This window comes from Serinus canaria, chromosome W (assembly GCF_022539315.1).
Source record: "Serinus canaria isolate serCan28SL12 chromosome W, serCan2020, whole genome shotgun sequence".
Lineage (NCBI taxonomy): Eukaryota > Metazoa > Chordata > Aves > Passeriformes > Fringillidae > Serinus > Serinus canaria.
The window spans coordinates 15480443-15507461 of NC_066342.1; the positions used below are offsets into that span (position 1 = coordinate 15480443).

Genomic DNA, 27019 nt, shown 5'->3' on the forward strand with positions numbered 1-27019 from the left:
TAGCTTTTATTGTAAAGCCCTATGGTTCTAATCAGTGTTATCTGGGTTCTGATGTCGGAAACCTGGACACAATGTTAAAGGCCAAAATGAGTGAAAACTGTTTTCCCCCCTCTCCTTTCAGATGCACAGTGAATGCACAAACTAATGCTATGTTAGATTATTTCTCCTTTAATTTCACTTACTTTTTATTAATGGACTTTAAACAAAATATATTCCCTCAGTATGTAATAATAACAATGTAAGGGTTTTTTTTCTGCACAGATTTGCTTGCTTATTTGGACTTTACAGTTAAAAAAAGCTAATGATCAAAAAACTTAATTCTAAAACTTTTAGTAGCAAAATTCGTGTAATTTTCCTCTAGGTATGAAAACACATTCTCTAAACTTTGCACTGGAGGGGAGAAAAATAAAAATCAAACAAAAATTTAAAAAAATTAATGTTCATCTAAAAGTGTGCTTTGTATGTATAGTCATTTTAAAAGGTCACTGACAGTTTCAGTTTCTGAAGTGATTAATTAAAATTATAATTTACCCATGAAATCAGAAAGACAGTATGTAGAAAGTCAGAGCAGAGGCATGTTAGGCAAGACAGGAGAGTTGTTCTCCCAAACAATTAAAATTCCATAAACCATAGTCTGAAACCCAGCACACACTTTAGGCCTATTTAATATAAAGGCTTTGGTTTTTTGATATAAATTATATAGCTGATGAGCACAAGTTAGCTAATGAACATAAGGTATATCCATAGGCATTGCTTGGTTATAAAAAGCTCAAGAGTTTCTCCAATACTGTTTTATTTATACTTGGTGGTATTTTGTGACTGGAAGTCCTATGCACATGCACAGTATTTACAGTTTTGCCTTTGTTTCTGTGAAGTTCTTTTGAGTTACCAAAGGTAGAGTTTGTTAGAGTGGTACTGTTGTGCTAGTTCAGACCTCAGCTAGATGAGATTTTTGAAAGGTGATGAGGCCATATCATTTACAATATTTGCAGGATTAGATGTATTGATTAATAACATTGGGATTTAATAGTTAAACATAAAAATTTTCATCTTGAAGATTTTCATTTTTACGTTTTCCCTTTTTTTTCTTGTATAATTTCTTATATAATTTATCCTGTTACTGAATGCGAAATGCCCTTGCTGTATTTTAAGTCTTGCATTTTGTCGTGCCAGCATGAACTATCTCTTTTGCTTAGAAAATCATAATCTTTTTTTATATTTCTAAATTGGGATTTTTTAAAATTTTCCTCCTCTAGATTGTATAATTTTTTAAAGAACTGTAGTTCCATATTGAAAATTCTTACCAGTCTGACAATTAACTCTGAGTTAAGATCTGACTACAAGTACTGAGCTAGTTAATCCTGCTGTGAAAGAGCAACTGTCGTCTTTCACCTCTCAATTCTCTGTTACACAGTTGGACTCCGGAGCCTGAACATGATAAATTATTTCTATAGCTTTATGCAAGCAGGAGTGTTAGATATTATGGAATTATTCACAGTAACATGATTTTATAATAGCCAGCCAAATTCTTTTGTATTCCTTTTCATTTTAAAGCAAACAAAAAATGACAACATTGAATACTCTGGTTCAGTTTCTTAATTTACTTTAAAGTTCACTACAGATATTTTATCTGTATAATTCTAATAATTCTTTCCTTCTAATACCTGCTTTTGAAAACTACTTCTACGTGTGAATCCAGCCCGAGAAAAGATGGATATAAACTTTTAATGAGGAAAGCACAAAGTACTATGGGTTTAATTTTCTTACTCCTGGTACAAAATTCCTTTTAATCTTTCCTTTTTTGAATCTTGTACCACAAATTCCTTTACTGAATTTTTTTTTCCAAAACAAAAGCTTCTTCACAGTGGTCAGTATATTATGTCACCAAAAAGAGAAAATAGCATTATGGGAGATCTCCAAAACTGCTTCTGAATATAGATTTTTTCTTTGAATGATTGTTTACAAATAACAAAGAATCTCTCATGAGAAGCGCATGGCATATTTACTGTACTACAAATTGAAAAGCTTCATGCATACTTCAATTTAGTCTCATTGATTGGAAAATTCAGCTTTTACTTGCTACTGAATTTGTCCTTTTCACAGCATTCCAGATACTGATTCCTTTTATTAGTTACTTTGGAGACTTGCTGCTAGTTCCTGCATTTTTAATGATTCTTAGCAAAGGTATCTTGCCTGTAAAGACCTAAACATAATATCACAAACAGGCACATTCACCATGCTTAAAATTAAGTACATTAATTTAAATAGTATTTTAAAGCTATACTTAAGTCTTTGCAGGATCATAACAATATGTTCACAGAATAATATGCTTGCAAAATGCTCTGCAAATTTTTATTCTGCAGATTGATATCTGTTTTAAGTATGAAGATCTTCCCAGATAGACCTGGGAAAATCAGCTTTTCTTTACCTCCCACAGGTCCATAAAGTTGGCAGTGATCCAGAAGGAGCTTCATTATTTAAAAGTTAAAAATCCAGCTTAGGAGCTCTGTCACCGACATGGTTTATGAAAAATCCTTTACTTAGGATCTTTCATCTCCTGAGAGCTGAGAGGCCTCAGGAACAAACTGTAAACAATTCTTATCTGCTGCTGTGGAATGCAACGGGGGGATGTCTGTGATTGGCCCCGTCAAACTGTTTGCAATTGAGAGCCTATCACAGAACTCCTGTTCGGCTGGTCTCAGTCTGAGAAGACCTCAGTTGACACATTCCTTTTCTATTCTTAGCATAGCTTAGTAGTGAAATCCTTCTCTCTCTTCTTTTAGTATAGTTTTTATATATTATCTATCATATAATAATAAATCAAGCCTTCTGATACATGGAGTCAACTTTCTCGTCTCTTCCCTCATCTTGGGACCCCTCAAAACGGGGTAACAGAGCTCTGAGTACCCTCTGGAAGCCCATACATTTCCTCATGAACTATTAAATCTTTGGCTATGTAGACTGGGTGCTCTGAATCACTGCCATTATTAGAGGTCAAAGATATGGGATAGGCATATTGTTTTACTGCTGTTCCATTTTGAAGCCTCTTTCAATATGCTATCATACAAGGATATTCAAAGGGATGCATTCGATATTTAAAAATATTTAACATAAAAAATGTTTTAACTATGAATGCCTAATATCTAGAATAACACCTATTACATATATCAGTTCTACAAATGAAAATTGCCTGAAAGCTTTTCTCCTCATTAAGTTGTGTAAAAATTCTCAATAAGTTTTATATTCACAAATAATATTTTCTAATTAGTAAGTTTGTCCTCTTCATTTATCAAAATTGCTGTTGCTCATATTGTTGTACTTTGTTTTAAAGGGCAGAATTAAAAAAAAAAGGCAAGCAGTTCCTCTGACCTTTCTACTCTACTCTTCTCAAAATCATTATTTGGCAGGCCAATGTTGGGAATTAAATTGATAGCCCAGCTGAAGTGCATCTAAACCAATGCAGCAGTGTGGGTAACAAACAGAAGCTGGAAGCCATTGTACATCAGGAAAGCTCTGACATACTTGCCATCACAGAAGCATGGTGGGATGACTCACATGACTAGAGTGCTGCAATGGATAGCTTCAAGCTCTTCAGAAGGGAAACGCAAGCAAGGAGAGGCAGTGAAGTGGCTCTGTACATTAGGGGGTGTTTTGACTGTATAGAGCTCAAGGATAGTGATGATCAGGTTAAGTGTCTATGGATAAAAATCAGGGGGAGGCCAACAAGGCAGAGATACTGGTGGGAGTCTGTTATAGACCACCCAACCTGGATGAAGAGGGGGACGTATTATTCTACAAGCATCTATTTGATGTTTCACCACCACCAGCCCTTATTCTTGTAGGAGATTTTAACCTGCTGGAAACTCTTAGAATCACAGAATCAGCTGAGTTGGAAGGGACCCTCAAGAATCATTGATTCCAACTCCCAGCCCTGCACAGCACCATCCCCAAGTCACACCATGTGCCTGAGAGTATTGTCCAGACACTTCTTGAACTGTCAGGCTTGGTGCTATGACCACTTCTCTGGGGAGCCTGTGTCAGTGCCCAACCACCCTCTGGGGAAAGAACCGTTTCCCGATATCCAACCTAAACCTTCCCTGACACAACTTTAGTCCATTCCCTTGGGTCCTGTCACTGGCCATCAGAGATCAATGCCTGCCCCTCCTTCTCCTGAGGAAGTTGTAGACTGTGGTGAGGTCTCCCCTCAGTCTCCTCTTCTCCAGTCTAAACAGACCAAGTGACCTCAGCCACTCCTCATATGGCTTCCCCTCAAGGCCCTTCACCATCTTCATTGCCCTCCTTTGGACGTTCTCTAATAACTTTATATCTTTCTTACATTGTGGTGCCCAAAACTGCACCCAGTACTCAAGGTGAGGCCACACCAGTGTAGAACAGAGCAGGACAATCCCCTGCCTTGACCAGTTGGTGATGCTGTGCCTGATGCACCCTAGGACACGGTTGGCCCTCCTGGCTGCCAGGGCTCTACTGACTCATATTCAACTTGCCATTGACCAGGACCCCCAGGTCCCTTTCTGCAGCACTGCTTTCCAGCATCTCATTCCCCAGTCTGTACGTACATCCAGGGTTGCCCCATCCCAGGTTCAAGAATCCTCCACTTTCCCTTGTTGAACTTCATATGGTTGGTGATTGCCTAGCCTTTTAATTGGTCAAGGTTTCTCTGCAGGGCCTCCCTGCCTTAAAGGGAGTCAACAGCTCCTCCCATTTTTGTATCATCTGTGAACTTGCTTAGCATCTTTTCCAGTTCTACGTCCAAGTTGTTAATGAAGATGTTGAAGACCACAGGGCTGAGGATGGAGCCCTGTGGAACCCTGTTACCTCATTCACTGGGGTTCCAGGATGAGGGAAGAGACGAGAAAGTTGACTCTATGTATCAGAAGGCTTGATTTATTATTATATGATAGATAATATATAAAAACTATACTAAAAGAATAGAGAAAAGGATTTCACTACAAGGCTAAGCTAAGAATAGAATAGGAATGTGCAAACAAAGGTCTTCTCCCAGACCGAGACCGGCTGGACAGGTGAACTGTCATTGGCTCTTAATTGGAAACAGCTTGACGGGGCCAATCACAGACATCCCCCCGTTGCATTCCACAGCAGCAGATAAGAATTGTTTACAGTTTGTTCCTGAGGCCTCTCAGTTCTCAGGAGGGGAGAAATCCTAAAGAAAGGATTTTTCATAAAACATGTCGGTGACAGAACCCCACTAGTGACCAGTCACCAGCCTGATGTCACCCCATTCACTGTAACCCTTTGCGCTCAACCTGTGAGCCAGTTTCTCACCCATCACATGATGTGTTTATTCAGATGTGGGCTGGACATTTTGTCCAGGAGGATCCTGGGAGAGACAGTATTGAAAGCCTTATAGAAATAAAAAAATATTACATCAACTGGCTCCCCTTAATCAACTAGGTGGGTAAGCTTGTCATAAAAGGAAATCAGGTTTGCTAAGCAGGACTTTCCCCTCATGAAGCCATGCTGGATGTGACTGATGACTGTCGTCTTTCAGGTGTTCTTCAACAGCTCCCAGAATAATGTTCTCCATTACTTTACCAGTCACTGAAGTGAAATTAACAGGCCTGTAGTTTCTGGGGTCATCCTTCTTGCCCTTCTTTAAAATCGGGATAATGTTCGCCAGCTTCCGGTCAGGTGGGATCTCTTCAGATTCCCAAGACTGTTTAAAAACCATCAAGAGAAGTTTTGTGATGACATCAGCAGCTTTTTGAAGATTCTTGGTTGAATACCATCAGGCCCATAGATTTGTAGGGATCCAGGTGAAGCAGTAGATCCCACACAAGTTCAGGGTCAACTGGGAGTTGGTCATTGTCACAGTCATGGCCCTTCAGCTCAGGGCACTGAAACCCCCTTGGTCCGTTATCTGTGCTGAAGAGAGGCAAAGAATGTGTTAAACATCTCTGTCCCTATTTGCGAGGTGACCATACCCATCCTGTAATGGGCTGATGTTATTTTTACACTGCCTATTGCCATTAATATATTTGAAAAAACTCTTTGTATTGTCCCCCACAGTTATGGCAGCTTCAGCTCCAGTTGAGCTTTGGCTGCACAAATTTTCTCCCTACAGTGGCAAGAAGTATCTCTCTATTCTTCCCACATCGCCTGACCTTGCTTCCACTGGCCATATACCTTCCTTTTTTGCCTTATTTCCAAGAGATGATTCCTGTTCAGCCAAGCTGGCCTTCTGCCTCATCTGCTTGACTTCCAGCTTTTGGGAATTGCCTTAACACAGCAGAGAGGAGACATTCCAGAGCATTCCTGGAGTGTGTGGAAGAGATACCCTGGCCATCCTCTAAGTGCTGCATAATGACACAATAAAAACTGCTCCATTACCCTACCCAGTACTGAGGTCAAGCTGACTGGCCTATAGATACCAGAATCCTCCTTCCTACCCTTCTTGTGAATGGGTGTCACATTGGCCATCTTCCAGTCAATTGGAACCTCACCAGTGAGCCAGGACAGATGGTAAAAGATGGAGAGCAGCTTCGCAAGCTCATCTGCCAGCTCTGTCATCACCCTGGGATGGATCACATCTGGTCCCACAGATTTATGAACATCCAAGTGTGGAAGAGGTTTTACTGTGACTTCTGTGAGCCAGAAAGATGTTTGATAAGAGGAGTCATGTTTACCCCTGTGGTAATCACGTATCCTCTGAACAGAGAGAGACATAGCTCTCTCCCAGGATTTTCCTGGGAAGCTGTGAGAAGCTGTGAGAAAGCTCAGAGAAAAGAATGAGAAACAATTATTATCTTCACTTGCTGCACCTGTTGTTGTGCACATATGGAATGTGCTATGGAGATTTGTTTGCCAAAGGGTGATTTCTTAATTGGCCACTGGTGATGGTGTTTTGGATTGACTGACCAATTAGGTCGAAATCTGTATCAGACGGTCTGGCAAGGGAGATGGGTTTTTTCTTGTTAGAATGGTATGGTATGGTATGGTATGGTATGGTATGGTATGGTATGGTATGGTATGGTATGGTATGGTATGGTATGGTATGGTATGGTATGGTATGGTATGGTATGGTATGGTATAGTACAATAAAGCGATTGATCAGCCTTCTGCAATCATGGAGTCAATGCTCATTATTCCTCGGCAGGGACCCATAAGTGGTGAACCCCAACATTGGGTGCAGCCTAGGCTGAAGAACCAGGACTGTCCTAGATTGCAAGGCAATATGTATTCTATTTGCCATCTGTTAGAGGTGTGGCAGTTATCTTCTGTTAATTGGGCAGTTTTCTTTATCTCTTCCACAAACCAATCCTCCCTCCGGGGAGACATCTTCTGTTAATGGGCCACTTAATATCACTACATGACTGATAAAAATTACAGCATCCCATTGTGCGATGCTCTACCCAGAGGGGGGAGCCAAGCATTCCTAACTAGATATAATCTGAGATTTTTAGAACACCAGCACAGCTTTTGCACTGGATTCCCAGAAGAGCAGCTACTTCTTCCACTAGATCTTCAGAAGAAGACTACACCCTTCTACAGGATCACTGCTTCAACAGAACCACATCTGCCACTCCAGGAGGACTGCAACCACCATTCCAATTGGACTGCTACCAACACCCTGACCCACAGGGTGTCAGGTCTTATTCTTACTCTGTCAGTGTTGTTTTATTTTACAGCATTGTTTATTTTATGTGTATTTTCTTCCCTAATAAAGAACTGTTATTCCTGCTACCATATCTTTGCCTGAGAGCCCCGCTTAATTTCAAATTTATAACAATTTGGAGGAAGCGGGTTTACATTTTCCAGTTACGGGGAGACTCCTGCCTTCCTTAGCACACACCTGTCTTTTTAAACCAAGACAAGGACCCTAATGGATCCAGCTGAGTTTGCAGCTGAGGCTGAACACGGGACAGTCTGCTGAACCCTCACAGAAATCACATCCAGAAACCCTTCGTGGAGTGGCAGGATGGGATGCCCCGCCAGGACTCTGCCAGGATTCCTTCGGGATTTCTCCGGGACTCCGTTGGACCCTTGCTGGGACCCGTGGAGCCCCCGCTCAACCCACTTGTAACCGGACACCTTCTCCTCCCCAGGAGAGGTAACATTAACCCTTCCCCGTGTTTTCCTGGATAAGATTTCTCCCTTGGGACTGCGTTTTGGCCCCGTACGCTAGAGGCTGGGATCAGATCTCCCACCAGTAGCACTGCCTCCAACCTGGGGTGGGCTCGCGGTTGGGAAGAGATGCCTGCAGAATTGAGCAGCCGATTTTCTCTGTTAGAGAAGGACACCCTTGAAGTGTGGAAATTTCTGGCTCGTCATCACAGTATCCCTGTGTCAGAAGATACTCTCTACAGGTTTTTCAGTTGGGTAAAAGCTCATGGTTTCCCCATGGATGTGGAATCCTCTCTGGATCCGCAGGCCTGGGGCTCACTGAGTCTCCATCTTTTGGGGGAACTCAGGTGAGGTACGAGAATACCTTGACATCTACCGATGTGGTCAGCGCTCTCCAAAGTTGTAAGGGGCAAGACCCCACTGGAACGCAATTCCACCTCGGGCGGCACGTCTGACTTGGACGTGGAGGAGCGCCTTGCCCCGGGCGGGTGGCCATCAGCCTCTCCGGCGTGGCCAGCTTGGGACCGATCTTTTCACGGACAGTCACTGCTGGTTCCTTCCCCCCGACACTGCGGTGGTGGGGGGGGGAAGGGGAGGGGGGGCGACATTGCATGCGGAGCAGCTCTCTCCTGCCTTCCCGGCACATGCGCATGAAGGACTGAAGGCTTCAGGGGCTCCACTTCATCGGTCAACAATTATTCTGACCGGAGCCGCGGTTGCTCCCGCCCCTTTGCCTTTGCCATCGCCGTGTCCTCCTTCTCCCCCCCCGTGCAGCATGTGGGTCGGCCCTGTCCCTGGATTCTCCCCCTCCTGTGCCACAAGAGGGTGCAGAGCTGCCACCGACAAGGGAGGCAGCCGGTTCTGCGACAGCGGCTGGCAACCCCATGCTGGAGGGCACATCCAGCCCTCCTGCGTCACAGCCTGAAGCTGCTTCATCAGCAGCAGTGCCTGCGGCGCCGGCCAGGGATATCCCCTCGCCGGCTCCGCCACCTCTAGCCGGCCTGGCTCCCATCCGGGACGTGAGCTGTGGCACTGAAGAAGATCCCCAGCCCGCCTCACCCACCCCAGGACACAGTTGGCCCTCCTGGATGCCAGGGCACTGCTGACTCGCATTCAATTTCCCATTAACCAGGACAATGTAGCAGGGCATCTCACCCTCCCACAAGAGCTTATCTGTTGCTTGTTAACTGGTGAGATAACTCAAACAGGAAAGCTGTCTTGTAGTGAGTTATTTTGGTGCCACGGGGTTAACACTGGTCTGGCATCTCCTAACTGCCAATAAACATCTTACTGATTAAGTGAGATCTGGCAAGATAAGATGGAATTCTGACTGACAGATACTGCACATTAAAAACTATAAAAGTGACACCAAACTTTCACAAAGTAGAAATCTTCTATATATTTCCCTGGAAACATGTGGAGTTTTTCCCCTGAGTAGGGATGCCCGCTTTGTGGTTAATCCCCAGGGGTTAAGTGAAGGAATCTGTGTACATTACTGTCCTTTTGGTGGCAAGTTGCATTTGACTTCTAATCTATACTATTTCTTTTGCTAGCTTTAATATAGGTACCTTTATATCATGCATTGTTTTACGTTATGCTGTCATCTACTAGTAGTTCCTTAGTTTTATACTTTGTAGTAAGTAATTCTGTTTAAGATCTGTTGTCTATTATCTCTTGTCTGTTTAATAAATAATTCATTTTTATAAATAGACCTGATTTGCTATCATTAGAACTCATGGGCCAGAGTGATTCCTTAAATTTAAACTGTTGCCAAAATCTGAGGCCAAGGCAGGACTTGTATGAAGCTTCCACTCATCCCGTGACAGACTCCCAGAACCCTTTCTGTGGTGCTGCTCTCCAGTGTCTCATTCCCCAGACTGTCCGTACATCCAGTGAAATAAATACAGCAGAAGATCTCCTTTTTAATGCTTTTACTAAAAGTGATCAGCTCAAGGTTGGGAGGCCCAACGGGTCCACGGTCTCACCGTCGTCGCTCCCAGGAGTGACGAGGAGGAGGAGGAAAATGCAGCTTTGTCCACTAGGAGGCAGAGATGGGGGTCCTGTCCTCACAGGAGCAGTTGGGGATATACCCCTGGTTCCCGCCGTTTAGTTTGCCGTCTAGGGTCCTGGCTCCCACCGACATCTTAGATTATGGTGAGCGGCAACTAAGGTTTTCAGCGTCTCTGCCCCTGATGTCCAGACACTACTTTGATCTCTTAATTCCGTATTGGCTCATTGTTTTAGAGGTTCCTTCTTCGGTTTGGTGGTGGGGGTCCTTCCCATGGCATGCTGGGTCCAAGGTTATTTGCATGTCAACTCCAAGGTCCCCTCCTTTTAGTGTCCTAGAAGAGCCATCTACCTGGCCCAGGCAGGGTGGTACTGATACAATAGAGAGTTAACGACTTAACATTTTCATGTCAATCTCGTCTTTTCATGGGGTACCATCTCCCAGGAAACAGCAGGGCTACACCCAGCAGCTGCCCCTGCGGGAAACGGGCCACTCAGGCCAGTCCCCGCCCCTGGGACCACCCGTGCCATGCCCGCAGGCACCCCCCCAGCTCAGCTGGGACCCACGCTGCAGTGGGGGAGGGCCCGCCGTTTCTGGGGTGGACCGGTCCCCACGGGCACCACCTGTGGGGTTCCCCCGGCCCTGCCGGGACCCGTGCCTGAGGTTGGGGGGTGCCCCACTGCTCCCGGGTCACCAGGCAGTGGCGGGATGGCTCAGGGTGCTATTAAGAACAGATACTTAAAAGGAAACTGTTAACAGATTACAACATGAAATTATTAACAATAAATAGTTAGAACTCCAACTTGGCAGCCATTGGTTTAAGTCGTGAACTCAGCAACTTTAAAAAAAAATAGGCTGCCTTTTTTTATTCATAACATCCAGGGTTGCCCTGACCCAGGTGCAGAATCCACCACTTTCCCTTGTTGAACTTCATACTGCTGGTGATTGTCCAGCCCTCTAATTGGTCGAGGTCTCACTGCAGGGCCTCACTGCCTTTCAGGGAGTCAACAGCTCATCCCAGTTTTGTATCATCTGTGAACTTGCTTAGTATCCCTTCCAGACCTGTGTCTGAGTCATTTATGAAGATACTGAAGAGCACAGGGCCTAAGATGGTGCCCTGCAGAACCCCACTAGTGACCAGTCACCAGCCTGATGTCACCCCATTCACTGTAACCCTTTGCGCCCAACCTGTGAGCCAGTTGCTCACCCATCACATGATGTGTTTATCCAGATGTGGGCTGGACATTTTGTCCAGAAGGATCCTGGGAGAGACAGTATTGAAAGCTTTACTGAAATCCAAAAAGATTCCATCAACTGGCTTGCCTTGGTCAATTAGATGGGTTACTGTGGGAAGAAGAATTAAAGAATAGTAGAAAGCTATAGACACAGTTATAGCAATACGGAAATTATAGGGGAAAATGAGGTTGCTATTCCCAGAATGGAATGCAGTCAACATGCCTGACTTCCCACATGCAATCTAAGAGGGAATAAATGGAGGATAGGATGGAGTGAAACACTGTGGCCAGGCTATGTTAAAATCCTTGCAGAGGAGGGAACTCAGTGGTACTTTTTAGCTGATAAGCCACACAGCAGCTGAAAACCAAGAGAGATAAAGGAAGATATCCTGCTATTGAACCAGCAGCCATGGAGAAATCACTCTCCTTGGACTGACACATATTCCCATCCAAAGGTTCTCTCAGATGCTATACTGACATTGCCTGCCTCCAAGGTACGACCACCCCTCACTGAGTATGATAACTGAAGTCACTCAAGCTCCAACTAAACCTAAAGAAATACTATAAAAGCATGTTAAGAACAGGGAGAAATCAGGGAAGACTGCATCATAACTTCTATGGTCAGTCAATGGGGTGAACCTGTCTTCTCTTCCATAGAGATGCCTTTTGGTAAAAACTGTACTCTGCGTGCTGAATGATTATCTGGAGCTAGCTTTTGTCAGGGCTTACAGCTTTTTAGTATATTGCTTGGAATAAGTTTTTGCAGCCAGATACTCTCACCGGCAATCCTCAAACCTTAACCTGTCACAATTGTATTAATAAAGAATGTCATTCAGTAAACTATTAATGTGAGTTCTTCAAGGACACTAGGAGTCACTGGCAGCAGGTAACATACTCGAAAAAAGGTGTGGAGACCCAGAAGCAGATCTCTCTGTTGGTATGTGACCCTGAACAAGTCAGTTGGAATTACCTCTGATCTAGCGGTCTGTTTGGTGAAGAGTCCCCACAGCAGGACGCTGACAGACTGGTCAAGCACAAGGGTCCTGGTTTTCCTGGGGCTCTGCCAGACTAATCAAACACTAAAGGTTCGAGTAAATCTCCCCTTTTCACATGACAGTTACCTTGTCATAAAAGGAAATCAGGTTTGATAAGCAGGACTTTCCCCTCATGAAGCCATGCTGGCTGCGACCGACGACTGCATTGTCCTTCAGGTGTTTTTCAATAATTCACAGAATAATCTTAGCCATTACTTTACCAGGCACTGAAATTTGAGACTGACAGGCCTGTAATTTCCAAGGTCATTCCTCTTGCCCTCTTTGAAAATTAGAACATTTTCCAGCTTCCAGTGAGCTGAGACCTCTCTGGATTCCTAAGACCATTCAAAAATCATTGAGAGGGGCCTCATGATTACATCAGCAGCTTTTTGAGTATTCTCAGATTAATCCCATTAGTCCCCACAGACTTATAAGGATCCAGATGGAGCAGCAAATCCTGCACAAATTCAGGGTCGACTGGGAGTTTAACATTCTCAAGGTCATGGTCCTCCAACTCAGGGCACTTGGGACCCCCTTAGCCTGTCGTTAGTGTTGAAGACAGAAAAGAAAGCATTAAACATATATGCCTTGTCTGTGTCCCTGTTTGTGAGGTGACCATCCTCATCCTGTAACAGGCCAATGTTATTTCTGCACTGCCTCTTGCTACTGACATATTTAAAAAACTCTCAGTTGACATTTGTCCACACAATTTTTCTTCTTACAGTGGCAAGTAGCATGTTTGCATTTCTCTCATGTCACCCAACCTTGCTTCCACTGACCATACACCTTCCTTTTTTGCCTTAGTTCCAAAGAAGATCCCTGCCCAGACAAGTTGGCCTTCTGCCTTGCCTGCTTGACTTCCTACATTTGGGAATTGCCCATTCCTGAGCTCTTAGGAGGTGGTACTTAAAATGTGACCAGCACTGATGGACTCCAACACCTTCAAAGGCGTTTTTCCGGGGGACCTTGCTCACTAGATCCCTGAGCAGTCTGAACTCTGCTCTCCTCATGTCCAGGGCTGAGGTTTTGCTGGCACTTTTCCTCCTGTCACCAGAGATTATAAACTTGATTACTTTGGGGTTGCTGTGGCCAAGGCAGCCACCAATTGCCACTTCGCTCACAAGACCTTCTTTGTTAACAAGCAACAGATCAAAGAGGGCATCTATACTAGTCGAATCCCTTAGTACCTGTACCAGGAAGTTCTCATCCTGGTGTTTTAGGAATCTTCTTGACCTATTTGTACCGGCTGTGTGGTGTTCCCAGTTAACATCCAGCAAGTTGGAGTCCCCCATAAGGACTAGGGCAGTTGATTTGGAGGTGTGGCTTAGTTCCTTGAAGAATAATTCATTGGTGTCATGGTCCTGGCTAGGTGGTCTACACTAGACTCCCATGATGACATCCACTTTATTTGTTTGTCCCTTAATCCTTACCCAGAGGCTCTCAACCCTGCCGCTGCCAACTGTAAGCTCCATACACTCCGGCCCCTTCATTAGTCCTCCACCTTGCTTTGCCTTCCCTATCCCTCCTGAAGAGCCTGTAACCATCCAACATGGCACTCCAGACACAGGTCTCATCCTACCAGGTTTTGCTTATGCCAATGATGTCATATCTCTGGGACTGGGCCAAAGATTTGAGCTCCTCCTTTGTTCCTCATGCTGTGTGCATTGGTATAGAAATCTTTCTGCTGTGGTTTGTTTTAGCCTCATGGAGCAGACTGAGTGATCTCACTAATGCTCAATTCCTCAAGTTTTGGGATGCCATCATGTTGCTGTTGAGTAAGAAAAGACACAGACTCATGATTTGCAGAAACAAACTCCACAACTTTTGTGAAAGTTGTGAAGCCGGTATGTTTATTACAGCGCTGGACGCATGTGGGAATCATTCCCCTAAAATGACATGCTTACCTCTGGGAACTCCAGATCCCCTTTTATCTCCCTCTCAAATACATATGCATGCAATTTCACAATGGGTTCATACATGTTCATTCCACTGATTTCATGTGACACTTGCTGCTAATTCTTCTTTATCAGAAAGATCTCTTGGGTCAGGTTGCCCTGCTCTGTCTGCCCCCCCCTCCCCCCTTATCTCTTGTCCTTCGGCTGAAGCAGTCCCTCCAAGCACAGGCCCTTCGAGAGAACAGGCAGTCAGACTAAACAGCAAGCTACAGACTTAAGTCAAAGACGTACATTTCACCTAAATCCAAAATGAATTTCTGCTCTGGAAAATTTCCACTCTGCCTCACTCACCAGAAGGCTGGTTTGCACAGCATCTCGCTTTACTTCGAAATTCTCTCCTTTATACACTGTTCTGATACAGACAGATGAGATTGGTCAATTAATCAATACATTTCACCTGATTGGCTAATTAACAAAAAAACATAAATTTCCTATAAACAATCTTTGTGAAAAACAGGAAAAGAGAGAGTAGGAAAACACCACCCTCAGGTTGTTTATAATAACAAGCTATCATTTTTTCTCTGCAACTCCCTAAAGCCAATCCTGGGAAAACTTATCTGGTTTTCTCGCTGTCTGACCAGGCTGTCACGTCCACACCATCCCATTGCTTGTCACTGGTAAGCCTGGTTTTGTCCCTTTCCCCCTTCCAATCTAGCCTAAATCTCTATCAATGAGCCCTGCTAGCTCCTCTGCTGAAACCCTTTTGCCCCTCTGAGAAAAGTGCATCCCATCAGGTATCAGTAGACCTGTTTTTGTATAGATCATCTGTGTGAGTTGTACAGGCAGGCAGCTGAAACAACCCCAAAACCACATCTGAAATGCAGAGTAAATTTATTTAATTACCTTGCTAACTGGAGGACCTCAAAGAAACACCCAGGCAGAGACACATAAGCAGGAATGCCAGGCACTGTTAGGATTAGCCCATCCTGACAGAATGGAGGGGCTGCTGTTTTGCACCCATTTATCAAGGGCCTGTGCATGTGTAGTTTACCACCATGCTGTGACCTCCTCTGTGCTTTTTATGATCTCTGAGATTTGATCTTCTCTCTCCCAAAAGAGGGAACTCAAGCGTGTTGCCAACATATTTTATGAAAAATCCTTTACTTGGGATTTTTCCTTTCCTGGGAGCTGAGAAGCCTCGGAACAAACTAAACAATTCTTATCTGCTGCTGTGGAATGCCACGGGAAAATCTGTGATTGGCCCCGTCAGACTGTTTGCAATTAAGAGCCTATCACAGAACTCCTGTTCGGCCCGTCTCGGGCTGAGAAGACTTCAGTTTACACATTCCTATTCTATTCTTAGCTTAGCCTTGTAGTGAAACCTTTCTCTTTACTCTTTTAGTATAGTTTCTATATCTTATATATCATATCATAATAAATCAAAGCCTTCTGATACATGGAGTCAATGTTGTCGTCTCTTCCCTCATCATGGGACCTCAGAAAACCCCTGTAATACAAGCGTGTCTGGGAGAGCACCTCCAAGTCTGTTCAAACACGTTATCTCTACTTCTCAAAACAGAGGATAAACAACAGTAGGCACAATGTAGGAGGCTTCCCACACAGCTGTTTTCTGAACCTCGGCATTCCCAGCTGCAAAGTCAGTTGAATGAATCTATCAACCTCCTCTACGGTCTTCCATTTTTTAACCTTTTCCTCTCAAAACACTCTGAGAAAGGTGCATCCCATCAGGTGTCAGTGGACCAGGTGTTGAGTAGACCATTTGTTGGCATATGAATGCAAGACTCACAAGCTGAGAGCAAAATGAATCTGTTTATTGCAGAGTTAAGACAGTACTTATACACTTAGTGTTAGAATCCTTCACATGCAACCCAGTTGCAGGCCTGTAATAAAGCCATCGGCCTGACAGTTTATTAGTTTTCTCAAGGTTTTCAGGATTTGAAGAAACAAGATGACTTTCCTGTTTTCAAAAAGTGTGTAATCTACTTTCTTTCGTGCTTCCCAGGAATTTTCTGCAGTGTCAGGCTTTGCTGATTCCTTACATCTCCCCCTTTTTTCCTTTTTATTGGGTGTCGCTGTGGCACTCAATAAAGAAAGATGCAGGACATGCTTTTATGGTGCAAAGAAGAAAAGGATCGATCCCAGTTTATTTCACACATCTCTTTTTATAGGGTTTTTTAAGAACATCCTCTGTCTATCCCCAATTGGTCAGTAACAAGTTGTTACCCTGTATTGATTGGTCAGTCAAACGCCTGGTGTGTACAAGCAGAAAAAGGTTTTTGTGAGACATAGTTTTCATTTTTCTTTCTAATAGTGTAAAAACAGTTTATACAGATGGCTAGTGTTTATCACAGTCCTAGAGTTCTTTCTCAGGGAAAGCAGGTTGTTTTACACAGTCTTAGAACTCTTTCTCAGGGAAAACAAGGTGGTTTTCACTGCTGCAGAACTCTGTTCTCACAAAGAGCTGTCAGCTTTCTCATGTCAATAGCAAGAACAGCAAGCTTAGATAGAAGAGGTTCTTTACCTAACTTGAGAAACTTAATTTCTCTAGCTAATAATCTACTTAAAATCTTCCATGAGCAAGCAAAAGACAAACAACAACAACATGACAACGTAAAACAATGTATCACACACTACTTAGATCTATAACTAAAACACTCAAAGTTAAGGAAACTTCATTCAGTCCTTTTGTCTCAAAACAACAGCTTATCCAAATCACCTAACTTATTGGAATTAACACAATTTAACTTATTTAAACTGACAAAGAAACCTAACTTCATTAAATTGACAAAGGAACTTAACTAAACTGACAAAGACCTTTGTTGTTACTAATAAAAGGTAGCAAAGATATATTCTATAAGATTTCCAAAAAAAAAAAGAAAAGAAAGAAAAAAGTTATTTCATCCACACAGTTAAAACTTGAAATAGTTATCTATGTAAATGGCATGAATCAGTATCATTCAATGACTAGAGTGATGATATTTTAACATTGTTACTGATCCATGGCATCAGCTGCGGGGTCATCAGGGGGCGTTGCTGGTTTCAACCCAGATCAGGGCACAGTGCAGGGCGCATGAACCTGGCAGGCACCCATCACACACCAGCATCTGTAGAAACACAAGTATACCCACACTGTCAAGTGACAAGGTCCCATGGGCCTTCCCACTTGTTGGTAATGAGATCCTGTACCAGTACCTTAGACTTGGGCAACTGGACATCACTGGAGGACTGTAATGACAGAAAATTATTCAAGATAACAGGATTTTGAGAGTCTGGCAACACTGTAAGATGATTCAACATGTATAGGGCTTTAGCTACTCTACTTTGCGGAGTTTCACCATGCAGTCCCTCTTTTTGTTTGTCAAGGATGCATTTCAAAGTGCCATGGGCACCCTTAACAATAGCTTGGCCTGTTGAGGAATGAGGAATGCCCCTCATGTGACATGTGACATGCCCCATAATTGCAAGAACTGGAGAGCATGTTGTGAGATATAAGCAGGGCCATTGTCAGTTTTAATACCATGAGGAATGCCTAGGACAGCAAAGGCTAATCACCAGTGTGTGATAACATCACGGCCCTTTTCTCCTTAATGAACTGAGGCCCATATGGCAGATTATTTATTATGGTGGGAGTTTTCAGGGTCTCTCCAACCCTGGCTGCCGTAAGTGTCTGGATAGCAAAGTCCAGCTAAGCACAACCTGTCCGGGTTGCTCAGGCAAGCTCCCAGCCACAGGCAATCTTAGCAAGCAGCTCAGCTCTTAAGTGAGATCAGCTCTTTGGTGAATTCAGCTCTATAGTGATTTCAGCTCTTTGCTTGCTAAGTGCCTTCAGCAGACGCAGGGAGAGAGAGGAGAACGCTATATGAGGTTCCATAGAGGTGTCTTTATTGGCAGCTTCTGTCAAGGGTCACAGTGGCAGATCTTCTGCAGAACTGGGCAAAAGTGAGTGTTTATATAGGGTATAGGGGTTTTGGGAAACAGTCCAACAGTAAGGGTCAAGGCAAATATGACCTTTCATCTTACAGAGAGATAACAAGGGTCCAAAGGCGGAAGAGGGGCTTCTTTGGTCCAGTCATCATGACTAGGCATTTATCTTAGGCAACTGAGAGCCAGGGAGGCCTTGCAGGCCCTGTGGCTGCTACAGCAGATGAAAAGGTGTCTATTGAAACATGAACATACTTTAGATGGACAAATTCAGGAATAAGAGTGACATCTGTTGGCCAATTTTGTAAAGCTTGCAGACAATGGGGATTTACACCCATATGCAATGGTGCAGCGAGGCCTTGACAATCAGCAGAGGTGTTAACAATATTGCAGGCCTCGGTATTTGTTAATGAAAACTGTCTTTGCAAGGCTCCAACACCTTGGTGAAAAAAGGCATGTGATGCTCACACTTGTTCCAAAGTGTCAGGCAATGGCACAGTCCAGGCAAGACTGGCTAGAAAATCAGCTTGGGCATTACTTTCTGCTATGAAACAAGGTAAATTGTTATGACTCCGAACATGTAACACATAATAAGGATGATTTCTGGCTTGAATGACAAGCCACAAAGTTTTTAACAACTCAAACTGTGCTGCATTATCAACTTCCTTCAGCAATGCTTGGTCCAGTCACTGTGTGATGTCTGCAACATAAGCAGAGTCTATTATAACATTCAACGGGTCGTGAAGGAAAGTGTTGGAATGCCATGGTTACAGCACGTAATTCAATCAACTGAGGTGACCTGCTATTGTGACCCTCTAGAGTGTGCCATCCATCGTCATCTTTCCAGGTCACAATAGCTTTACCTGTTTTCCCAGACCCATCAGTAAAAACAGTAAGACCCTTTAAAGGTGTTCAACTGCTCAGAGGTTTCAAGGACAGCTCAGTGGTGTGACTGAATTGCAATAAGCAGTGACTGGGCAAATGATAACTGATTTGTCCTGTGTAATTTAGTAAAGTGCTCTGCAATGGTGTGCTGTTTATAAGACCCCATTCAAAGTATTCGTGTTTCATAGGTATAATGATATTAGAAGGATCTTTAGCATTCAACTGCAAGCACCTGTGATGGCACTTAAGTAGCAATTGTGCAACCAATTAAAAAATCATAGGTGCTGTCTTTTTTGTCTGGTGGGGCAAAAAGACCCATTCCAGTATGTGAAGGGGGTCAGACCACTGAACGTTCCACTGACCAATAATACCTGTAGGATGGAAATCTGCGTTAACAACAACTACTGTGATGGAAATTTCTGGACACAATAGATGAACTTGTCTGTTTTTAATAACTCACTCTACTGTCTTGAGTGCGGCCTTTGCTTCTGGGGTTAACCTTCTCAGGGAAGTTAACTCAGGGTCGCCTTTAAGCATGTTAAGCAAGGGTGATAACTGTGATGTGGTCAAGCCCAAATAGGATCTTACCCAAAAGTTTCTGTTCATCATTCAATGTCTGGATTTTAGTTGAAAATTGAATTGATTTGGACCATATTATTTGGTTCAAAATTTTCACTCTGAGGTATTTTCATGGATCTTGTTACTGCACCTTTTCTAGGGCAATTTGCAGTCCGAATTCTTGCAATGCCTGTATTAATTTTGGCTGAATTTGCTCAATGTCATCTTTGGTTGGCTTGCTATTAAAATGTCATCCATGTAGTGATAGCAATAGACTCCAGGGAATTGTTCCCTGATTGTGGACAAGGCCTGTGCAACATACCATTGGCAAATCGTTGGACTATTTTTCATCCTTTGAGGAAAAACTTTCCATTGGTATCATTTGGCTGGAGCCTGCATGATTGACAGAAGGCACTATGAATGCAAACTTTGGGGTAACGTCAGGGTGCAAAGGAATGGTAAAGAAAAAATCTTTTAAATCCGCAACCAAAATGTTCCACATGGCTGGTATCATGGTCGGGGATGGCATTCCAGGCTGTAAAGAGCCCATGCTCTCAATTACAGCATTAACCTTCCTTAAGTCATGGAGTAATCTCCACTTTCCAGATTTCTTTTTGATTACAAACACAGGAGTGTTCCAGGGACTGGTTGATGGCTCAATATGTCCTTGATCTAATTGTTCTTGAAATATCATGTTAAGGGCATCTAGTTTTTATTTTTCCAGGGCCCACTGGTCCACCCACATGGGCCTCTCAGTGAGCCACTTCAAAGCCAGGGTGGGGTGCTTTACACCCTTCATCACAGTGGCCCCCGTTAAAAATCCATACTCAGCCGAACTCCCCATGCTGGCAAGACATCCCTCCCCCATAGGTTGAGTGGTGCAACAGTGATGTAGGGACAGATCATGGCTATTTGGCCTTCTGGATTTTTAATTAACACAGGGTCTCTGCTTAAATGGCTTTTTGTGGAACCTCCCACACCAGAAATGAAAGATCCTACAGCTGTGAGGAGCCACGATTGAGGCCATACATCAGCAGATATAATAGTAACATCTGCTCCAGTGTCTATCATTCCATTAACTTCAATTTTGGGTGGGTTTGCTTGAGGCATGGTAAGAGTGCAAACCATATTTGGTCTTCTATCAGACACGACCCAAGTATAGTATATTTGAGGTTCTCCTGTTGATCCAGAGTCCTGGCTTTCTCATAGTTCTGAGTCAGTTTCTAAAACACAAGACTTAAAAGGCACAAGTTGAGCAATATGAGTTTTAGCTGGAATATTCACAGGAGGAGCACATGTCTATACCATAGCATATATCTGTCCAGTATACTCTGCATCTATAACTTCAGAGCAAACAAAAACACCGAATGCTCCAGTGTTGGATTGTCCTAATAGTAATGTACTTAGTCTGTTCCCTATAGGCCCATAGGCATCAAGGGGAACTTTGTGTACCTGCGGTGAGTCTATAATGACAGATGGTGGTGGAAACATAAATTCCAGCAGCCCCTCTTGTTGTCCCTGTGAGTAAGTTGCACAGGCCTGCATCTGGGGACGGGAGGGTACTTGTGTCCTCGTGCTGCCTCCCTTCACACTCTTGTCACAGTTTCCCTACTCACCAAGAAATTGATGGTTAGCATGGAATTTAGACTTAAATTGCTTGGCAAGATGACCAGGTTTTTCACATCAGCTGCAGTTTTCCACCATAGATGCAGGTCTTGGTTTCGGTTGTGTCTCCCATGAATCAGACTTGTTGGGGCAGTATGCTTTCATATGGCCTCACTATCCACAGTTAAAGCATCGAAGCAGCACCTTCATTGCTTCTGCAATAGAATCAGCTAACAGAGTTATGTTATAAGGTGCAGTCCCCACTTTAGAGCATGCATCAATCATTTTGTTTAAAGAATGGTTCTCTCCAGGCATTAGGTCAATAATTTTCCTGCATTCTTTGTTAGCATTATCTCTGGCTAATTGAAGTATTATTTGTTCTTTGGCTTCTTTATTTACTATTTGTTTTTCTAATGCATCTTGCAATTGCTCTATGAATTGTAAATATGGCTCTGTAGCACCCTGTTTTATAGCTGTGTAGCTTTGAGATGGTGTGGACATGTTAGCGACTTTTAATATTGCTTGCAATCCCAGATCTTTGGCTTGCTCTAATATGAAAGGGCGGAGTCTTGCTTGCAACTGCGGATTTGCTATGGGTAGCAAGCCCGTGATCTGTGGAAGTCCAGCACCACATCGTGGGTCATCCAGTGGCAAATTAGTATTAAGTAAGGCTCGCTCTTCTGATAGCCTTCACCGCATAGATTTAAACATCATGTATTGAACTGGGCTACAAACCAGCTTTGCTAATTGCTTTACATCAAAAGGTGTCATCTCCTCTGCAGCTAGAAATCCTACCATGTTCTTTAAAGTTGGAGATGCAAGTCCATGCTTTGCTACTAATTGCCATAACTCAGAAAGCACCTTCTACTTAAAACCCACATGGGCATCAGGTGCAGTCCCTTAGTTCCACATTATGGGAAATGCTCTGGCTGTATTACTCATTGGCTCTGTGTCACAAACTGGCACAGGCACAGTGATTTGCTGGGCACATTCTAAGTCTCTATCAGTTACAGCCATCAGTTTGATTTGATTGCAGAAACTAATCAGATCCCGAACAGGGGTAGTAGCTTATCGGAAAGCAAAAGTACTAGCCTTATCATTAACAGGAGGGTGCAGGCTATATTCCCCCAAATTCAGGTCTCTTAAGTCTATCAAAGAGAGAGTTTTACTCTCCTCTTTTGGTTGTGGCTGAGGGACTGACAAGTCAACAGGCAGCCCTGCTGGTTCTGAGCACAGCAGAGACTCACAAGCTGAGAGAAAAATGAATCTGTTTATTGCAGAGTTAAGACAATACTTATACACTTAGTGTGAAAATCTGCTCAGTCCTTCACATGCAACCCTGTTGCAGGCCTGTAATAAATCAGTCAGCCTGACAGTTTGTTCATTTGTTGGTTTTCTCAAGGTTTACAGGCTTCAAAGAAACAGGATGCCTTTCCTGTTTTCAGATAGTGTGTAATCTACTTTCTTTCGTGCTTCCCAGGAATTTTCTACAGTGTAAGGCTTTGCTGTTTCCTTACAGACCATCCCATGGTTAAAAATACCCACATTTTTCTGATGACACCATCCTTAAACCAATGTGTTGATCTGATGGGTCTGTCTGTTCCTTTCAATATTCTTCTCTGTTACTGGAAGGATCAAGAAAAACCCTACCTGTGCTCCTGATTATTCAACCAATTGTCCCAAGGCCCTAAAATCCCTTTTGATTGCCCTTGGACTTCTCTTTGTGATCTCATCAATGCCATCTTGAAGAACCAATAGCAGAAAATAATCAAAGGGCAATACTAGACTGGAGAGCTTCCTAGTAATGTCCCTTACCCGGGCCCCAGGGACACAGCAGTCTTCCCTGTGGGATGGGTCCAGTCTGCATATTCCTTAGAATATATTCCTGTGACAACTGCCATTCTTTTCCTCTTAACGGAGGAGGTTATGATGCAGAGGGGGGGCTGTGTTGCCCTAGGTGGCCCCTCTATCCCAGAAGGACCTTCATCTACCTCATCTGTTGTCTGTCCTTCTAGTTCCAGGCCTCATGCCTGACTTGTCTTCATCAAGTTTTCAGTAGGAGGAGAAGGCTTCCTTGTAGTATGGGGAGTGACCTGCTTCCAGACTTCATGTTCACCAGACCCTTGAACAATTTGACACAGTTCCAAGTCTACCCGTCTCTCCCCTACAATGGAGGTTTGAACTCCTGAGACTGTAGCATCTCTGAGAATAACTTATCAATCTCTCACTCATTCTCACAGATGCTGCACAGCCTGCTCACTTCCTCCTGTAGTTCCTTCACCTGGTGGCAGAGCTCCTCAACCACGGGACTCTCTGCAAAAGGAATGATTGTTGGCCCCAGCCTCACAGAGAGGCATCAGGCACTACCAGCAACCTGAGACCTGGAGAGCTGCATCTACCATCATCAGGTCTGTCTGTCTGGAGACCTCTGGCACAGCTGTGTCAGTGACTCCCACAGCTACAGGGGATTGAGCTCTACGACATGTCGTAACCATACTTGAGGGAGTGTACACTAGTAAGACTAGGGATGAAAAGATCTCGGTGGCCTTCTTCACCAACTACTGTGTCTGCTGCCCCATTGGTTGCTTCTGTATGGTCACAGAGAAGCCCATCCTGCTCACCCTGCCTCTGATCATGCAATTAACATGTAAATAGCAAGTGGTTTTTCCAATACTTAGTTATCAAGGAAAAGAGAAAGTTGTGAGTGCATGGAGTCTCATTAATACAGTTTCCATTGTATGCAATTTGACTATGAGCCAACCACTTTATCTCATAAGTATGTCAGCTGAACTCTGAGCTCTCTCTGCTAGGCATCATGGCTGTATGGCAGTCATCTCCCCTTGAGCTGGGACACCTTTCAAGGTTTGAAATTCCTTACCTGAGACTTAAAGATACTTTCCTATCCAAGGCAGAGAGACCCCTTATTCACAACACATCCTTGGTAAGTTGCTGAAAGCATGCTAAATTAATACTAATGAAAAACATGCACTTAAATCATTTAGATATAAGATGTTGTCCAAGTCTGAGACTAAGACTGGACCTAGCCACACCTAAGCTCCATCAGGAGTTTACAAAGTAAGAGGACCCACTGAACCTCATGACTCAATGGGAGTGTCTTCCTTGTCCTTTTACATTTTCAGTCTCTGTGTAAATAATTCTAAATCAATTGTAGCTTGATTTTCCTTTTAATGCTTCATTCATATATTAAGTAATAGAGTGAACCTTGCCATCAAAGTTTAAGTTGCATTTTGCTGAAAAGCTTGTAACAATGGATGAGGAGAAGGCTGAAGTACTCAACAACTTTTTGTTTCAGTCTTCAATGGCATCTTCAAAGTTCAAGCAGCAATAGCAAGCTTTATTGCAAAACCCCAGACTTTTTTAAGCAGTTAGTCGGTTATCAGTATCGTTTAAGGCACAACAAGCCCTAGTCAACCAACCACCATACACCACGATGTGAACATACAGCAGTCACGCAGCACCTTTCTCACATCTCTCTATCCCTATTCCAGCTGAATCACTCTCCCATAGTTCTCTTCTACTTAGCTGAAGTAGCAGGCCTGAGCCATGATTTTACAAGAGTACCAAGGCCCTTTTTTTATAAGGCTTTACCTATAAGCAACAATTCCCCCTTTCTTTTTTTTTTTTGTGCAAAGGGTTCGTGTACCCTGATGCCAAAATCTTGGGGCACACAAGACAGAGAGTACTCTGGACCTTATTAGCATAAAAGATTTGATAATCAGGATGCCTTTGCAAGAACAAACAGCTTTGAAGATTACAAGAGGATTGAATCTTGACTAGCTGAAGATTAAATCAAAACTGAATGGAAAAGAAAATTACATCATGACTTCTGCAAGCAAGAGATGTTGCAAAATGTATGTTTGTTTATGTGATGATTAACCCAATCATTGTAGTAAAAAATTACTAGCCTTCCTAGAATAGTATATAAGCATATGTAGCCCACAATAAATTTGGATTCTGACGACCGTCCACTCAGTCTCCCTGCCTCTCTCCATCGCCGATACCAAAACAGTCTGCACCTCTAAGGCCATTAATTTATTAAGGCTATTACTGGTCATCTGCTGGACACAGGATAAGATACATGGAATACAGATAAAAATCAATAAAAACCCATCAAATACAGCCATACCACTGACAAAGAGACCCACGACATAGGAGAACAAAAAGATAATGTCCAATGTTCCCAGGAAGTGGAAATAAATGGCTACTGTTCCAAAGTTCATATGGCTGGAGCTCAGGGGCCATGCTGTTTAGGTGGGAGGAAGTCCATTAGCTGGAAATGCTGACTTTGACATTACTGAATGTCTTTCTGGAAGCATGGAACAGGGAATAACTGAAGAAGGTCAGCAGGAACACAATAACATGATGGTGGGTGCAGTTGGACACAAAGCCTCTGTTGGCAGGCTGCCTCTGTAAGCCTCCAGACATAGCCATGTCCTGGCAGTCCTACCTCTGCTCCTGCCTGGGCTATGAAGGAGGGATGATGACTAGGTAATTTTTCCTTTCACTGGGCTTCATCCCCTCAGAGGTGATCGATGTTGATCCAAACAAGCAGGTAACCACTTTAGACCTGTTTGCGATAAAACACATGCATACTTTCTCTCCTACGTTAGTAAATCAGCTAGGCCTTGCCATTGCACACCCAATTGGAAAACTTTTGGAAATAAGTCTCACATATGCAAATCTTCAGAGCAGTATTGCTCTGCTGGGGATCAAATTTGATCTGCTTTCAAAATTTCTAGTGTAAATATTGCATTATCTAAACATTTTTGCCCTCCTTTTCTTTTCTTTGAAAACATGCGCGTCTCACTATGAACATGAAAGCAACATAAAAGTAAAACAATACATGTGGAAAAGCAGTAAACTCACACCAAGCAGAAATAAGTAAGGTAATATATGCAATTAGTCGCACATGAGAGATAGGATGGCAATTTAGAATGATACATCATCAATTCCCTAAATACTGTACCATCACCCAGAGTCTGCAATAGATGGCAAGCCCTGTTTCATGAGGACCCAGAGAACCATTCCTGGGAAAGGCCTCCAGGTTTATCTCAAAAGGGAGTGCAGCCCATATAAGCTCAAATTGGCAAGTCAAAGCGACCTGAGTACAGTTTTGATGCAGAAACACCTGGGTCTGTTGGCATACCTCCCGACCAGCCAGAGCCAAAGCCTCAACTGGAAGGGTCTCCCTAACATATCCTACAAACAAGCCTCTCAGTAATAGCAGTTAGGAAAGTTTCTTAAAATGATACATGTCTTGCAGATAGCTACACAAAGATACATTAAAGTTTGTAAAGCAGCTGGCTTTGTCATTTATCCTTAGCTATGTAGTCGATGGTACCATGAACAAACTGCAAATAATCAAAGCAATGCATATTTGTAACCTCAAATAATACCTTATGGATAATGCCTGTTATAAAAGTCAGTGAATTCATGCTATGACATTAACAACATATTCATTAATACATCAGCAGTAACTGTCCTAAATCAAGATAATATTTTTCCAGACATCTATGCGTATATGACATGAAAGCAAAATAAAAGCAAGAAAGACAGCACTAAACAGCTTGCAATTAATAACAGCCATAATTTGGAATTGTTACTCATTCTTCTGTACTACCTATGGAAGATAAAAGAGCCAAGACTGTTATGAATAATTGTCCTAATTGACTAGTGCTGAACACTTATACCCATAGAATCTTTGATGAAATTAAGTATCTAATAAACATCTTC

The 27019-nt window shown here is 43.2% G+C and overlaps 1 protein-coding gene across 2 annotated transcripts in view; it reads right to left on the bottom strand.

The window, feature by feature from the left end:
• LOC127060968 (uncharacterized) overlaps window positions 1–27019 on the bottom strand; it is a 1003595-nt gene that overhangs the window by 62091 nt on the left and 914485 nt on the right. The window lies entirely within an intron of this gene.